Raw genomic sequence first — 13,296 nt, forward strand, 5'->3', positions numbered from 1 at the left:
TTCCTTGTTCCCAGATGGCATTTTTGGTCAAAACAACGCTTTTTTTGACGGCACAGAGCTCCCCCAGAGCTCCACATCGGTCTGGATTCACATTGTCAACAAGGCCGGCCCAGCTCCGTGTAGATTCCCAGGTTAGGTCTACTGCTATCTGACCGTATAAATGGTGGCTTTTCAAAATATAGGAGCTCAAATTTAAAAAAATGCTGGTGTGAATTAGATCCTAATTTTTCAATAAGTGTGCTTCCCTTTTGGGTCATTACTACTATACCTCCCACTCCCGGTAAGCAACGTAAAGTGGAAGGACAGATCGAGGTCAGTGCAAATTCTCAACCTGAATAGACCTTATTATACCGAATGTCAGTGAGACCAACCCAAGCGTTACCTCAGAATGCACACTCACACTTTTTTCCTTCTTTTTTTGTAAATATGGCTGGAATTTGCGCTGTAGAGAAACTTGGAACGAAATGCCAGCAGAGTTTGTTTATTTGAGTGCCGGCACTTTAACCCATTCTGACCTGAGATCAGATTCATACGAGGTTTCCACTGGACACACACACTGGTCTGACTAACCCATTCTGACCTGAGATCAGATTCTAAAAATGTCAGTCGTTCTTCGATTTTTCAGAAAATAGCAGACCTACAAGCTCGTAGCGCGCCACTCGGTGGCGCGCTATGAGCTTGTAGGTCTGCTATTTTTCAATAGCTAAAGCATTAACATGATGCTGAACACCAAAATGGATTCCCGTTCAGAATGGGTTATTGTTGACATTGCAGTTTGTTTTTCCACATCCCACACAAATTATCCCCTGCCGTGCAACCTGTCATTCGGCTCAGCTCAGGGTAATTCATTGCAACACCGCAGTGTTTTCCGGTTTCTCATTTTACTTTAACTATTTGTATTTATTTTTTTTGGAAACAGGGTGAGCGAGCGCCAATGTGTCAAGAGCACCCGAGTGTTCTGCTGAAGGCAGCGAGGCAAACTTCAAATCCCTGCGCTATAAGAATGGTGTGAGCTCAGAGCTGTGGCCTTTTCGGTTGTTATGGCAACTCTCTTATAGGCTGAGGGAACGAACGTCTAAGATAAGATAAGCCATTATTAAACCCAGGAGGGAAATTCAGGCGTCATAGTTAACCCATTCTGAACGGGAACCCATTTCAGTGTTCATATCATATTATGCTTTAGCTATTGAAAAATAGCAGATCTACAAGCTCGTAGCGCGCCAGCTTGTATTTTATTTTTGAAAAATCGAAGAACGACTGACATTTTTAGAATCTGATCTCAGGTCAGAATGGGTTAATCAGACCAGTGTGTGTCCAGTGGAAAGCTTGTATGAATCTGATCTCAGGTCAGAATGGGTTAATGGAAGATGGGAATGAACCACATGCAGGAGAGATACAGGTAAAGAGCCAAGAACGAAACCAAGAGAGATATAGAAAAAATACAAATAAAGAACATTAATTACTGATCTGCTGGCCCTAGATAATCCTCATCATAAACTCCCTCACGGAACCTATACGGTGCTCTAGCTCACTGTTGACCAAACACTGGGTCGGAACCCCTTTGTGGGTCGCGGACCCATTTCTTTGTTTGTTTCCTATACATTTTATTTTTAAATTTTTATTTATGAATTCAAAAACAAATTAAATTATTCTTATTCAGAAATTCCATGAAGTGGAAAACAAATATTTAAGAAAATAGCCGATCTATGAGCTCACAAGACGTCACCAACACGACACGCTGTGAGCTTGTAGATCTTCTATTTTCACTAGTTTGGGTCAGAAGCTAAAAGACGTTTGGTTTGGTTTGGTTCTCGAGATATATGCTAGTGATTTGGTCACTTAGCTTTTTGTAATTTTGATTTGATTTGATTTATTTGATAAATTCATGAAAATAAATCACAGTGGTGCATTATAGTACAGTATGGACTTATATCCGGATAGACAGAAAAAAGCAGATAATTAATTCCATTGTGATCCCCGAATAAATAATGTAGGTATGGCATCTAACTGATAACGCAATGTGTTATTCTATTATTAATTCATAGATATAAGATTACTATCTGCACTGGATCTCTGAATGAGTAATCTCTCAAAACAGAATCTATCAACACCACTGCCCTAAACAAGTAACGTTGTTGTTAGTATGAATAAACATAGAAGCACCCGGGAGGAATTATAAACGTAACTGAATGGGTTCCCAGATTGCTGAATGAGTCGACAACGACTGAACAATATCAATAAATATGAATCCTTTATGTCACAGTTCATTGTTTCATCCACATCCTAGTATTCCATGTGGAAGTGTGCCAGAGCGAGTCCGTGCTGCGGTCAGAAGTCCCTAAAGGACAGCATGCTGGTCTTAAAGTTCTCATAATGGAGGTCGAGGCATTGTTGTGGATCAGGGATTACTTCTCTCCCTTTGATCTTTCTCCTTTGCAACCGCCTCACTCTTTCACTCTCACATTCAGTCTTCCTCTCTCTTCCTCTTTGTCATTCTCCACTTACTGTCATAGTGTCATCTCATCATTTCTCTCTCTCTCTGTGTTTTTCTCTCTGCTACTCGATGGCTCTCTCTCCCCTGACTCCATCATTTTCCCCTCCGTGACCTCTTTCCTTTCTCATCCCATCTCACGTCCTTCTGCCCTGAATGACAGGTGCTAAATCATCTGTCTCTGTGCGTCCCCCTTGTCCACAAATAGAGCAAGGCCATGACAGTGAGAACACTGTTAATCTAATCCCAGCCCTATACACAATGTTTTTGAGTGGCAGTGTTTAGGCGCCACACGCTCACACTCACTCACTCACGCACGCGCACACACATTTATTCACATCTACAAAATTGCACATGAGCACTTACTATACAAAAAGAGGAGTCGGTCCTATAAGCACGCATGCACGGCACACACGCACACACACACACACACACACACGCACACACACACACACACACACACACACACAGACTTTCTTTGTTTTGTTTCTGCGGTTCTGGTAAGGTAAGGCCCTGTCTAGTTAATAAGCCTGAATTGATTTCCTTATATTCCCTCTTCTGCCTGGCTGAGCCTCATGGTCATTGATTTTCACCATGAAAGGACACGGAGGGGGTCGTTGCCTCGTCTCTGGATGTGTGTGTGCGTGTGTGTGTGTGTGTGTGTGTGTGTGTGTGTGTGTGTGTGTGTGTGTGTGTGTGTGTGTGTGTGAGAGTGTGAGTGAGTTAATGACTGGGTGGGTGTAGGTGTATCGCACGGGAAGTTAAGTGTCACGCGAGTGCTTGTTCCCTGATCCCTGTCTGAACGTCTCAGCCTCAGCAGCGGTCTATGTGCCATCTGTCTATAAATGCACCGCAAAACACATGCATGCATTTCCAACTTGCATTGTTCCAAGTAGGCCAGTGCCCAACGTGTAAAGATGGAGAAGGTCTTGGTCACAAGAGCAGGAAAGTGCTGACCTTAGGTCTTGGATGTTCTTCAGTTTTTGGGAGCAAATTAAGAATGCTTAAATTGCAAGGTTAGTTTTAGAATGTCAATACAGACTAGGTTGACAATTAATAATCGGACAGAGATTGGTGCTGGCGTAGATGCCTTATCCCATTCTGAACGGGAACCCGTTTTGGTGTTAGCATCATGTTATGCTTTAGCTATTGAAAAACAGCAGATCTACAAGCTCATAGCGCGCCACCGAGTGGCGCGCTACGAGCTTGTAGGTCTGCTATTTTTGAAAAATCGAAGAACGACTGACATTTTTTGAATCTGATCTCAGGTCAGAATGGGTTAATCAGACCAGTGTGTGTCCAGTGGAAACCTCGTATGAATCTGATCTCAGGTCAGAATGGGTTATATAAGGAGGGGATGACGTCACAACTAGGTAAGAGTGACGACATCCCTGACACAACGGGCACCGCTCTTATAGTTTAGTCTAAAACTAAAATAACTCCCACTATGTGTTCAAAGAGTTCAGAGTCAGACGGATCCCCTGCTATCATATTATGTCTAGTGCTTTAGATGTCGGTACTGAGCGGTGCAGTGTGTGTATTAGGGCAGTGGTGCACAAGGGAAACATTCTGTGATGTTGTATATATATATATATATATATATATATATATATATACGAGTGTGACACTTATATGAGAGTCCTTTGTAGAGATGCAAGCCAAATTATAGACTTTCAGTATAGGCTATAGCACGTTTTACTGCGTGTACTTTGGCTGGCCCTCAGATGTCGACACTTATCCCATTCTGACCTGAGATCAGATTCATACGAGGTTTCCACTGGACACACACTGGTCTGATTAACCCATTCTGACCTGAGATCAGATTCTAAAAATGTCAGTCGTTCTTCGATTTTTCAAAAATAGCAGACCTACAAGCTCGTAGCGCGCCACTCGGTGGCGCGCTATGAGCTTGTAGATCTGCTATTTTTAAATAGCTAAAGCATAACGTGACGCCAACACCAAAATTGGTTCCCGTTCAGAATGGGTTAAATACTGTCGTATACTATAGCTGTCGGTGAATGTGCAGCACGGTGCAGGCCCATATGAAAGCTCACTCAAATGCTCGTTTGATGTTCAATGCTGTGTCAAGGCTGCAAGGGAAGTATAGCGATGAAAATATTCAAAGCGTTTACGATAGTTCTTACATGTTTACTATTTGTGTATGATGTGGCAAAGCCCTGTGTGTCCAAAGCTATAATCTGGCAAACCACCGGACCTGCATGTCAATATACCATATTTCTCGTGCATGCTGCCTGGCTGCCAGTAGAGCCAAATAAGTAAATCCCTGTATATTTGAATCACATTATGGCGAATTGATCATCTCAGAGTCAGAGCCTTCCTGCCCTGCTGCCCATGGGGCGAGTCTGACATTATTATCAATATCAACATGATGTCACAGATCCACAGGGAAGCTACGTTGTTATTGTCTCCACCAGGCCGAAGGCATGGGGAGAGAGTATGTTTGTCTCCATCAGGCCGAAGGCATGGGGTGAGAGTATGTTTGTCTCCACCAGGCCGAAGGCATGGGGAGAGAGTATGTTTGTCTGCACCAGGCCGAAGGCATGGGGAGAGAGTATGTTTGTCTCCACCAGGCCGAAGGCATGGGGAGAGAGTATGTTTGTCTCCACCAGGCCGAAGGCATGGGGAGAGAGTATGTTTGTCTGCACCAGGCCGAAGGCATGGGGAGAGAGTATGTTTGTCTCCACCAGGCCGAAGGCATGGGGAGAGAGTATGTTTGTCTGCACCAGGCCGAAGGCATGGGGAGAGAGTATGTTTGTCTCCAGCAGGCCGAAGGCACGGGGAGAGAGTATGTTTGTCTCCACCAGGCCGAAGGCATGGGGAGAGAGTATGTTTGTCTCCACCAGGCCGAAGGCATGGGGAGAGAGTATGTTTGTCTCCACCAGGCCGAAGGCATGGGGAGAGAGTATGTTTGTCTCCACCAGGCCGAAGGCATGGGGAGAGAGTATGTTTGTCTCCACCAGGCCGAAGGCACGGGGAGAGAGTATGTTTGTCTCCACCAGGCCGAAGGCACGGGGAGAGAGTATGTTTTGCACTCCGTCCGTGTGTCCGTCTGTGAACAGCTAATCTCCGGCACCGAACGATGAACCTCTGCCCCAAAATATTTAACGCAGATTTGCGCAGAGCGCAGATTTGCGCAAAGCGCAGAACGCAGCGTGCAATTTACGTGAAATCTTTCACAGACTTTCCTACTATAGGCTGAGGAATATATCCCACCCTTTTCACATTGGCCTGTTATAGCGCCACCAACAGGTGGATTTTTGCAAAACACATTTTTGGAACAAAATGCCTCAAAGCATCCAATGGCCATCAATGGTGTATACACCCTTTTCACATTGGCCTATTATAGCGCCACCAGGAGGCCACAACCTGACCTGGCCTGGTGGAGACCTGTGCCCCGAGGGGCACTTTTTCTAGTTAGACCCTGTTCTTGTTTTAACCCATTCTGAACGGGAACCCATTTTGGTGTTAGCATCATGTTATGCTTTAGCTATTGAAAAATAGCAGATCTACAAGCTCGTAGCGCGCCACCGAGTGGCGCGCTACGAGCTTGTAGGTCTGCTATTTTTGAAAAATCGAAGAACGACTGACATTTTTAGAATCTGATCTCAGGTCAGAATGGGTTAATCAGACCAGTGTGTGTCCAGTGGAAACCTTGTATGAATCTGATCTCAGGTCAGAATGGGGTTAATCAGACCAGTGTGTGTCCCAGTGGAAACCTCGTATGAATCTGATCTCAGGTCAGAATGGGTTAAGTGTGCTATAATCGTGACTCCACCTCCATGTAGCGTTATTGGGAAATATGAAAAAAGAGGTCCTGCATGATCAGGTCCAGATCGAGGTCCAGGGAAAGTGCTGACGGCGGTGGGTGCGAGTGTGACACAGCAGCAGTGCCAACTCAAGTCTACTTCATATGCAGGGGACACTGCAGTATATTTAACCACTTGAACCCTAGTATGGCGTTGCTATTACGAGGCAAAGCGAAAATAACAGAGCTACATAATACAAGCTTATAGAATAGATCAGCTAAAAAAATCTACAAAAACTGTAGATTTAGTCGACTAAAATCGTATGATATTTAGTCAACTAAACATTCAAAACTAAGTGAAAACTAGTCAAGAGACTACATATATGACTTCAAACTAAAATAGAAATATCCTGCCAAAAGCAACACTGGTATACACACACACACACACACACACACACACACACACACACACACCGTATACTGTAACATTACATCAACAATGCAACAAATTACATCAATCCTACACTTCGGTTCTCTCTTTCTTTTCCTCTGTCTCTTGTGATGAAAGATTGGTTAACATTCACAGTACAAACACACACACACACACACACACACACACACACACACACACACACTGTGACACACACACACACACACACACACACACACACACACACACACACAGTCACACACACACACAGTATAGACTCTCTTTCCCCAAAGCACCATTGTCACAGGGTTGGTCGATGAGGATCGATCACAGCAATTTCACTCACAGCACACGGGCACAGTGCGCCGCGGCTTCATCTGGAAGGCTTGCAGAACCAAACGCGTTCTGTGAGCCTGTGGATATAATCATGTCACCGACTTCCACCCCCCGATACAAATCCCATCTGTTTTTTACTCTAATGCCAAAGGTAGGCCCACTGAACTCTCACTGAACTCTTATTTAACCAGGGAAATTGGACCAAGAGCATGCTCAAATTGAATTGAACTGTATCTACTGTGACTGGGTAGGGGGGTAAAAACCGGTCATCACTGGCTGCACACAAGAGGGAAAACAACAACACAAAAGTCGACCATCGCACCCTGGATGGGAGATGCTGTTGTTAGATAACACAACATCACACTCTCTTTAATTGGTCTGAGAATTGTGCAAAGCTCAGGACAAAGTGGGATTGTATAGGATGAGTTTTTTCCGTCCTATCTTTGTCTGTACACAAACAATAGACAACATTTAGTTGCATTGTTACACTTCTGAGTGTTCATTTAAAACCCATTTTGGGGCAGGAACCCCTTTTGGTGTTAAGCATTATGTTATGCTTTAGCTATTGAAAAATAGCAGATCTACAAGCTCATAGCGCGCCACCGAGTGGCGCGCTATGAGCTTGTAGATCTGCTATTTTTGAAAAATCGAAACATAGCTTTTTCCAGAAAACTGTCAGGATGTAGAAGACATTTTTTTAATCTGATCTCAGGTCAGAATGGGTTAACCCTGTGAGAACTGTATAGGCTATACAAATGGAAGCGAATGGATCCATTCGGTGGTTCCATTTGTGTGTATACACTCTCAGAGTTGAACTGTTTCAGAAACTGTTTATAGGACATGGATGCTTTTGTCGTTTTCTTCCTGAAGTTTAACCATGACAAATAGCAGTAGTGTGTTACTGTATAGTAGTAATATTGTTGGCAGAATGGGAGTAGTGTCTCTGCTGAGTGAAAGTGGCAGTCAGAATCTGTCTGCATGGGAGGTGACTACTGTTGCTCTGCTCTGTGTGCCTCGAGGCATTTTGACTATAAAATGGAGGTGTTCTTGTTTTGGTGAAGAAGACAGAAGACCCACCGCAATGGATGAAATATAATTGCACCAACCTATAGTCCTTAGTTGCACTTCCAACACTGCACTGCCATTATGCATTATCTAAAATGTTTCCAATATAGTGTTAATTTAAGTGGCGCAAATTAATGCACTATAATGGAATCATCACTGTATAGGGCAGTGGTTCCCAAACTTTTTCATGGCAAGGACCCCCAAATTGACACTAATTAGCCCCGTGGACCCCCATTTGAAAAGATATGCCATGCAGGGACCCCCATAAGAGAAGATTTGTACTGTCTCTAGCAGTGATTCTCAACCCGTTTAACCCATTCTGATCGGGAACCCATCTTGGTGTTAGCATCATGTTATGCTTTAGCTATTGAAAAATAGCAGACCTACAAGCTCATAGCGCGCCACCGAGTGGCGCGCTACGAGCTTGTAGGTCTGCTATTTTTGAAAAATCGAAGAACGACTGACATTTTTAGAATCTGATCTCAGGTCAGAATGGGTTAATCAGACCAGTGTGTGTCCAGTGGAAACCTCGTATGAATCTGATCTCAGGTCAGAATGGGTTAAGGACCCGTTCAAGGACCCCCAGTTTGACATGAATTAGGCGCTACGGACCCCCATTGAGTGGCATTTCTATCTATGAGACCCCCAATATTTATATAGTAAAATCACTGTTATAGTTTAACTCTGAGAGTGTACAAATGGAACCCTCTGAGTTACAGATTCATGGGTCTAGTTGGTTCCTATAACCATCCATCATAGCTGCATATGGGGACCCCCTGGAACTCCCTCGCGGACCCCTGGGGGGTCCTCGGACCCCACTTTGGGAACCACTGCTGCAGGGCACAGTGTTTTTGGTTTGTTTGTTGAAGATCTCGCCTCCTTCATTGTCTTAGACTCAGCCTGTACATACAGTATAGGCTATATCTCATTTTCTGGACAGACTTCTATCTCTGACTTAAACCATTCCAGCTAGAATATTAAGGGCATTATTATAATTATGACATCTCAAGCAGCTATAGGCTTAATCGTGCCCAATGAAATATTTAAGGTCTGCATTATATAGTGACTAGTGAGTGAACTTATAGGTCAAATACATCAGCGATATCTATGCCCCTGGCTGTGAGTAAAACAAATGAGACCCGGCTATCTCTCCGTGGCCCGGCGTTTATAGGGACCACACTGCTCCGCATGCAGAATACCAATTGACTGGACCTGCGCATAAATTAAAGAGATCAGTGGAAACTCTCATTAGCGAAGTATTACAGAGACACGGCCGTTGTTCACACAACTCCTAATGACCTATAAGTCTAACATAACATCAAACATTCCAGCTGTAGCCTATATATGCTTTGTGTCAATTATGTAGTGAAATTCACGGGTATTATTCGCGAATGACCGTGCATGGTGCTGCTGCACGGTCAGTGATGAGTGAGTCGTGTAACAAAATACAAAATTAGCCCAACATTTACACAAGTATTAATCTCTGGTCCACATAGCTTTCAGATGTATATACACGTGGACATCATGCCAAATAGAGCATTTACTTGAAATCAGACAGTCAGGAAAGCCACTATAACATGTGAGACGCGCAGGTTCGGAACTGCAACTATACGTACCGTTTCGCTGCGTATTATTGACAGACAGTTGACACTTGATCTGGATACTCGCAGCAGCAGCAGAAGTCCAAACTGAAAAATAATACAATCCCACTTCTTCAAATCACGAAACAAAGAAAGCGCTGTTGTTTAATGTTCTCTCAGTCTGATCTCTGTTCTAGAAGGGAGCGTCTCTCTCTCTCTCTCTCTCTCTCTCTCTCTCTCTCTCTCTCAGTGTCCGTGTATGTGACTCGTCCATTTGGCTGTGCAACAGCACAGCACGCTGACTGAGAGGAAACTGCTTCTTCTTCCAGATGACAACCTTGGACGTCAGCCGTAGCGTCGCGACGACCACACTGATGACTTTTGAATTACTACGCTCAGTCTTCCTGACTTCCTCCTCCTCCTCGTTACGCTCTGAGTCTGTCTGACTGCATGGATGTTATTCTATTGGTCCTCCTCCCTCCTCGCACTCGGCTCCCTCGTTCTCTCTCTCTCTCTCTCTCTCTCTCTCTCTCTCTCTCTCTCTCTCTCTCCCCCTCCCTCCCTCCCTCCCTCCTTCTGGCTGTCTCTCCCCCTCTTTCTCGCACTCTCTCCTGAGTCGCTCACATTATACACGCACGCACACACACACACATGCACACACACACACACACACGCACGCACGCACGCACACACACACACACACACACACACACACACACACACACACACACACACACACACACACACACACACACACACACACACACATCTCCCTCTTATCGTTGTTCACTGCACAGAGGTGAAAATGGGATGTCGGGGGACTGATTGCTGATAGGCTGCAGTCAGTGTGAGTTGTTGGAGAACTTTCACATTTTATCTGTTCATTTCATGGCTGTCGCACCTCATATTAATTAACAACTTAAGCTTAATTTAGGCCTATGAGCATGTCGCTTGAACAAACAAATCACACAAAAACACACACCCCTGCTCCTGTGACGCAACATGCAGCTTTAACAGATTGAATTATTTGCAAGCAGCAGTCGTAATAACCTACGACTGAAAGCAGAACTGATGGGACGAATTAATTCAGCACCATGTTGGCCAGCGGCCTTCAGCATTCAAGGATGGAATTTACTCTCTGAGAAGAAATACGGTAGACTCACTAGACTGTGCAGCTTCATTCATTTAACCCATTCTGACCTGAGATCAGATTCATACGAGGTTTCCACTGGACACACACTGGTCTGATTAACCTCATTCTGACCTGAGATCAGATTCTAAAAATGTCAGTCGTTCTTCGATTTTTCAAAAATGGCAGACCTACAAGCTCGTAGCGCGCCACTCGGTGGCGCGCTATGAGCTTGTAGGTCTGCTATTTTTCAATAGCTAAAGCATAACATGATGCTAACACCAAAATGGATTCCCCTTCAGAATGGGTTAATTGTTTGGGGGGTTGGAGGTGCTAGGACTAGGTTGAGCACTCATCACTATAATAAATCATGTGAATTGAAAAATTGAATATAGGGCTTTACCCTAATATTGACTTAAACATGCAATCTATGTTCAGTCCAAGAAGTCCGGGCACCATGAAATATGGAACAGAACTAAGGACTTTCAATTAAATTCAAAGGGCTTTATTGGCGCATGAGAAAACATACGTTTACATTGTCAAAGACTTTCCCCTCCGTGACTCCAACGTCTGTTCAACCAAGGCCAGCTGCACTGGACCCTGGCAGGGTCGTCTGTTCAACCAAGGCCAGCAGCACTGGACCCCGGCAGGGTCGTTCAATATCCTGCCACATGTTCACACACCAAGGAGAAGTGTTTGCACGGTGGAGAACAATGAATCTGAACCAAGCTATACGTTTACGTTCCACTTTACAACTCCTGATTCGGTTCGTTGCTGCTGCTCCCTGTCTGGACAGAGTGTTCGAGGGCTCTCTCTCTCTCTCTCTCTCTCTCTCTCTCTCTCTCTCTCTGTCTCTGTGTGTGTGTGTGTGGGTGTCTCACGTAAGCTGCGTGGACAGAGTGTCCGAGGGCTCTCTAGCGTCTCTGTCTCTGTGTGTGTGTGTGTGTGTGTGTGTGTGTGCGCGTGCGTGCCAGCGTGTCACAGTGTGTGTGGGTGTCACTGTGTCGTGTGTGTGTTTGTGTGTCACTGTGTCATGTGTGTGCGTGTGCAGCACGTGCAGTGTGTCACTGTGTGTGTGATTCACAGTGTGTGTGTGTGTGTGTGTGTGTGTGTGTGTGTGGTGCATGATAAATGCTTTAATCTTACAATTGTTAAAACCAAGCTGTCCCACATTTATCATGTAAACAGCATTAACTTAAATTATTCAAACCCGCTATAGTGTCACACCCTCATTATTCCCAATCCCATGTGTTATTATTTGTGTAGGCTGACGCACGCACGTCGCACGCACGTGCGCGCGCACAAAGCTTGCTTCTGATTAATTCTCTGCGTGTTTTCCGACCGTTTGATGGTTTTTAAACTAAAGCCTTGCCTGTTTTTGTGTTGTTTTTTTAATGATCTCCTCTACCTCCTGGCGGGCCATTAATGCCAGCACAGCACGGGCCCATCATGTCGACCCACATCTGTGTAATAATTAACGTTGGGTCGGAGTCGACCTTCAGGATGCAGAGTGTACAGTCAGACAGTATAAAGCCTGGCTACTGTATATCCTAGATGTCTTGATTCTGCATGTCCGGCAAACCCCAACTATATTCCGGTGGAGATAGTTGGACTTGGACAGAAATAGACGGCACCTGACATCATCATCATATACCCGGCGGTTTTTACAGGAACGCCTATACTGACTCAGTGGCAAAAAAACGACTTTCTCATGGCCTTGACAGCCCAGACATCCAAACAGAAAGGTTCTCTCTGATTGCATTAACCCATTCGTTTTGGTGTCAGCATCATGTTATGCTTTAGCTATTGAAAAATAGCAGATCTACAAGCTCATAGCGCGCCACAGAGTGGCGCGCTACGAGCTTGTAGGTCTGCTATTTTTTTGAAAAATCAAAGAACGACTGACATTTTTAGAATCTGATCACCCAAAAAAAGCACTATGGCAATTGTTTCCATTGGGGTCCTTTGTTTGTACTCAATTCATCAACATATTTAATGACAAAAAAATATATATATAAGGAGTCTTCTTTATGACTGTTGGTAGGGTGTGGAACATTATTGTGGCATAGCAGGAGACCTAATTTAACTCCTTGTTTGAGCCAAATCTAGGTTGATCGGGATTTGTGGAGCTCCCTCTGGTGACCTGATTGTGGACTTCATTGACGTTTTTGAAGTATAGTTTGACAGATAGCCAACAGATACGTGGATGTCTTTGTGGTGTAGAGTCTGTATACAGTGTGAGACTATAGGACAGGCCCATGCATTTGCTGTACTCTGTCTACCCTGAGCCATCCCAACCTGGCAAAATGAGCAGGGGTTAACCCATTTAGACCTGAGGACGATTCTACAAATGTCTTCTAAATCCTGACAGTTTTCTGAAAAACCCCCATGTTTCTACGTATGTCAGTGGTTCTCAATCATTTTAGTTAAAAACGTTCGCTCTGAAATAATATATTCAAAGATTTGCACCACATTTTCACGATTAAAAATAAATAAATA

This window comes from Protomyctophum bolini (assembly GCF_963924005.1).
Source record: "Protomyctophum bolini genome assembly, chromosome: 12".
In the NCBI taxonomy this organism is placed as follows: Eukaryota; Metazoa; Chordata; class Actinopteri; order Myctophiformes; family Myctophidae; genus Protomyctophum; species Protomyctophum bolini.